Genomic DNA, 6,268 nt, shown 5'->3' with positions numbered 1-6,268 from the left:
TAAAGTAAAAAAAAATTTTTATAAAAATTATATATTCTATAAAATTTAAAAGATCAATTTTAGAGATTCAAACATAAAATATAAAATTTGATATACAAAAATGTTGCTTATTTATTAAATTTTAATAAATAATATCAATTTAAATTTATATTAGATGAAGCAATACAAAAATAATGCGAGATAATTTATCAGATATGATTGTCACATCGTTATTTCATTTCATTCCGTTGTAAATTTCAATTATATAAAATTTAAAAAAATAAGCCTCATATTTATCTATATTTATCTAACATTTTTAAATATTAATTTTTATGTTTATTTTGATCTATAAAATTAATTCTCCAAAGTGTATATCTCTTGAATATATTAACACTTTATATATTATTAATATAAAGCAATATTTTTCAAATACAAAGATAAATATTATATAAATATTACAAAAGTTTCTTTAGAAAAATTCATTTCTGATTTTATAATTTTCTAAAATCTTTTTAAAATTTCTCATTTTCTGAAAAAAATTAAAAAATTGATTTAAAGCAAGTTCATTGTCTTCGCTAAAATTTTTATAGAATTGTGAAAGAAGAAACTTATCAATTTTTTGATAAATCGCTTGATTTATTTAATTCGGATTAAAAATCCGACATTATATATCGATTTGCAGAGAAAATAGATATTAAAAGTTAGTATCAATAGAAATAGCGAATGATTTTATTTGAAATGTTTTTTAAATAAATAAATTTTCACACTTCTCTCTATTTCTCTCGAGATGTAGGTAAACATAGAATAATATTTACTTCACATCGAATAGAAAACCTAAAAGATTTATCTTGACATAAGTACTTTCGATGAACACTTAACAGTATTTCTTTACAAGTATTGTATTTCTTGCCAATTTTTTCTTCTTACTCTTATTACTTTTATTTCTAATTTTTTCTTAAATTTTTTTTTTAATTTATTTGTTATTTGTTTAATGTATACAAAAAAAGAACAAAAAAAATTTTAATATATTAATTTTTTTATATTAAGTTAGTAAAATAAATTTAAAATTCTTTTATTTTGAATTTAATTTATTTAATGCAGTAAAAAATTAAAAAATAAAAATTAAAAAGATTTTTAATTCAATTTAAATTACTGATCTTTTATATCATTGTAAAATATATCATCAAAATTTGTTTTATTAATTAAATATAAAATGTGTTTTTATTTAATTAAATATAAAATATGAATTTAAGATAAATTTTAAACTAATAATATGATTTTATTTAATTTTATCTTATATATATATTATATATTATATTGCTATGTATTATATGTATATGTATCATTTTATATATCATTTAATTCATTTCTATATATGTAGTTAAAAAATCAAAAAATAAAGATTAAAAGAATTATAATGTCGTAATTTAAACTTTATTTATTTTTTCCATTTCGTTTTATCAGATATTTCTTTTTAGCGTAGATTTTTTTCTTCATTCCTTTAAGGGACAGCTTTTATTTTAATTATTATATTATATTATATAATATTATATTTTATAAATCACATCATAAAAAAAATAATATATAAATATATCTCAATTTAAATATATTTTTAGTTTAAAATCTCGAATCTCGCAAGTTGAGTTCTATTTCAAAACAAAATATCTTCATTTGATTTTATCTTGAATATTTCATCCAACCCATCAGCCAAGATCGACGATTATAAATTATAAATGTCATTATTTCGAGGAAACGGTTTACAGCGAGAATGTTTCATGAATAATTCGCATGCGCTCAAACCTACCAATCTTGTGTCACAGATTTCATATTTTTCTTATTCTACCGTTCTCTTCTCTATTTTCGAAACAACTTCGACTATAAATATTTTTTAATACGAATATTTCTTAACATATTCCATTTGTGATATTTTGAAACATATGTAAAAACTGTTGTTTTTATTATTTTTTTTGTTGTCTTTGTTCTTGATGTCTTTATTAATAAAAACATAAAACAAATCTGATAACTTAATAGATGTATAGATTATTATCAATTAAAATTTGCTGAATATTACTTGCATAATATTATTTCAATCGTTTTATTATATGATACAATATATATATAATATATAAAAAAAAAAATTGTGTATTTTAATGAATATAAAATTCAAGTGCTTTTTTTATTTCGGTTTAAAATTCAATATAACGCATAAAAGTTAATAATATTAATATAGTTTTTGAAAAGTTATATTAGAAATAAATAATCTCTCATTAAAATAAAAAATTCAAATATAAAAAATAAAAAAAATAAGTTAATGAATATTTTAATTATAATGAAATATTTTAATTATAATATAATTAAATTTATTTTTCATTTATGGTAAAAATTCTTTTCTCTTAATATTATTTTTAATAAAGCTATAAAAATTCAATCATTTTGTTTCAACAACTCAATAGATTTTTAAATAGCATATTTTAATTTTATTTAAGAGTCAAAGAGAAGTGTATTGAATTTTAAATATTACAATATCTCGAGAAAAAAAGATGCAAAATATTTTAATTGAAAAGGTATAAGAGGAATTCTTTGAAAGTCTAATTGTAAGCAATGCACTTGAGACAATTTCTTTCCTTTATTTGCATATTGAATTTTTTGCAAAAGCTTGGCCACTTTTGTTAATCGTCGAACAAAACTTTTTTTTTTATTCATTTGATTGAATGGTAAACGATTTTAGTTTTCTCTTATCGATGATATTTAATTAATAATATCTCTTAATAATTAATAGTCATTTAATTTGATTCTCCATTAATCATCCATTATCATCAATTAACCTGTATTATCTTATGAGACTAAATTAATAATTAGTTTTATACAAGAAATTTTATACAATGTAAGTTATTATATTTTATATTATATTATATTGTTATATTATATTATATAGAGAAATTTATACAATGTAAGTTATTATATTTTATATTATATTATATTTTATATTATATTATATTTTATATTATATTATATATTATATTATATTATTATATTATATATTCTCTTGTATAGTCCAATTTATTTATGTAATAAAAATGTAATTTACAATTTATTTATTAATTCATTAATATCATTTATATTATAAGAAAGAAAAATATCTTTTAAAAGAAAAAATTTCTTTTTTACTAATTTAATTAATTGGAGACAATTGAAGATTCTTTATTAAGATTTCATAAGACTTTAATAGGCAACTAATTTTAATTCGAAACTTTTTTCATGAAATATTTATAGTCTTAATTTTATTTAAAATTTTTAATTAGAATTATAATATAATATCTATTTATATGGTATAGTATCTATTTAGATGTATAATACATATAATATGTATAATATTCTGCATTAATAAATTATATACAAATGAAATTAATGAAATTAATTTAATACATTCTGCTTATAATAAAACATTTAAATATTATTCGATTAATATATAAATTTAATCATAATTTCTTTTAATTTATTTTAAAATAATAAAAATGATATTTATAGAAAAATTGTTAGACATAAAAAAAAATAAAAAATTTTTAAAATATTTTAAACATCTAAAATATTCATTTAATGGTTTATTGGAAATATTATAATTATATTATAATGGATATAATATTATAATGGAAATATAGAAGTTCTACGGATAAATAAAATTGATTACAAAATCACGTAGAGAAAGGCTATACAACGTATGCGAATTGCTTACGAAAGAAGTATGATATTTTTGTGCTAAATATAAGAAAGTATGATGAAATGATAAAGATGGAGTAATCGTTGCATTTTTATATTATGTAAAAATATACTTTTTACATTATATTTTAAATATTTTTAATATAATTCATGCACATTTTAAAACATATTTTGTTCATATTTTAAAAAATTATTGTTTTTTATAAAAAAAACTTATTAAAATTTTGTATTTTTATAGATAACATTTACAATTTCAATGCAAAAAAATTTTTTATTTCAATAATTCTAAAATAATTTATATTCTCTAAGAAGAATTTTAAAAGAAAAATCATTTAAATCTAATGAAAAAAATATATTAATGAAAAGATTAAATTAATGTTGAAATATAAAAATTCAAAAATAATATTTTTTTATTTCTTATTTTTATACAAAATATTTTTCCACTTTAATTTTTCAATATTTTAATAATTTTAATATTATCATAAATTTTTGTTAAAATCAACTTAATAATTTATACAATTTTAAATTTAAAAGATATCAGATTTGAAATTTTAAGCTTCGAAAAGAAAAGAACATATCGCTCATTAATTGCATCTGCAATCGAGCAGAAAACGAATTAATTTAAAAGCAAGGAAGCTGGACGTTCTTCGATTTTCGTGTTCGTCAATGAACTTGTGCTCTTACAGTAATGCATTACGTAACATTAAGTAATACATTACGCAAGAAAATGTATGCCACATTAAGTTGCATAACTTGAAATAAATGCATTTTAATGGAAAAGATTCTTTTTATTCGAAAATTTAAATATTATATTTTCCATTTATCGTGATTATTGATTATAGTTATAAATTGATTCCCTTCTCAGCTGTATAATTTAATATTTGAAATATTTATTTTTTGTAATTTCGAAGCATCTTGGAATTTCGATATAAAATTTTTTATATGAAATTTGCATTGATTGATTTGTATGAAGTCGATGAAGACAGAATTTTTAATTCGATCATAATATATTCAAGAACTTATTACATTGGATCGTTGATGTAACGCGATCGAAGAAAATATAACCATCTTGCCATCAATACAATTAATAAGAAAATTGATTATTTTTGATTTTTATGAGATAATTGATTATTTATACTTTATTTTATTTTTATTTTTCAATCCTCATTAAGAATAAAGCGTTAGTTTGCAATTTAGAAAATATTTATGAGATTATAATAATTCTTAAATTATTTTGTGTTTTAATAGGGAAAAAATGGAAAATAAAATATAAAAAAAATAAATAATATTGTAACAAATTGTAAAATTATAAGAAATTTAAAAATTTAAGATAAAGAATAAAAATTATTAAAAAATAATTTATAACACTTATATTAAAATATAAAAAAATAGTTTCTTTATTTAAAATAAAAAATTAAATAATATTATAATAAATTGAAATAATTTAAAATTTTTATAAAAGATTTAAAATAACCATTAAAGAAAAGAGATAAAGAATTTATTTAAAAATTTTTATATTCATATTATTTATATTATTAAAATGATTTATAAAAAAATTATAAAAATATTTGAATTTTTTTATAGGAGAACTTAAATTTTTTTAAAATCTATTTTTTTTTCTAAAATCTCAAATTCCACCGTAAAATTTTATATAATAATTAATTCTGGAATCAACGGGACTTCATAACCATTATTATTTGTTATCACATCAAATTCATAACTAGTTCAAATCTAACAGAATGTTCTAGAGAATAGTTTCTGACTTTAAGCGGGAAGTTTGCTTGTGCACGTGAGTCCGCAGTGCAGACTGCAGTGTCTTTACGTTTTTACTTCTCGACCATTCACCTTTCTAACGAATAGCAAACAAAAAGCGAATGAAATGGAACGTAGAATAACAGACATAACGAGGTAATTATTAAATAAATTAAGTTTTTAACTTCAATAAGAATGAATTTATTAAATATATTAAATAAAAAATAATTATCTCTTATTTTTTAAATAATAAATAATATACATAAATTTAAAATCAGTTATTGTATTTAATATTGAATCTTATATATTATTATATTAATTTCATTATTGATTCGATATTCGATAATTACAAATATTTTTACTTATTTTAATAAATTTTACAGAAAAATATTTTTTAATTTTTTCTTAAAGTCTTAGATTCTATAAAATATACCAATAATTTTAAATTAGATTAATATTAAATGCAATAATTTTTTACAATTAAATCTTAACTATTATGTCAATATCTACTCATATTTTTCTGTTTAATAATAAAAATATAACTTAAAAATAAAACTTTAATTTTTTATCAAAAAATTTTAAATTTTAAATTAAATTATCATTATATGATATATATATATATATAGATTTACATCAATACAGATTTAAAATATTATTTATATCATATTTTATTAGAAATAATTATTCAGTTTACATTATATTGAAAATTTTGAATATTGATATAATTTTGGATATTGACTCAAATTTTTTAGAAATAAGAAAAATAATAAATAAAAATAAATTTCATTTTATTAATAATTATTAATAAAAAAAAATATAA

The 6,268-nt window shown here is 17.1% G+C and overlaps 1 protein-coding gene across 1 annotated transcript in view; it reads right to left on the bottom strand.

Annotated features, from left to right (window-relative positions):
• LOC102678005 overlaps positions 1-6,268 on the bottom strand; it is a 56,092-nt gene that overhangs the window by 32,974 nt on the left and 16,850 nt on the right. The gene's annotated exons all lie outside the window — the stretch shown is intronic.

Source organism: Apis dorsata, unplaced genomic scaffold, assembly GCF_000469605.1.
Source record: "Apis dorsata unplaced genomic scaffold, Apis dorsata 1.3 scaffold_935, whole genome shotgun sequence".
NCBI lineage: Eukaryota > Metazoa > Arthropoda > Insecta > Hymenoptera > Apidae > Apis > Apis dorsata.
The sequence above is the reverse complement of the archived record's forward strand: the minus strand, read 5'-3'. Positions and strand labels throughout refer to the sequence as shown.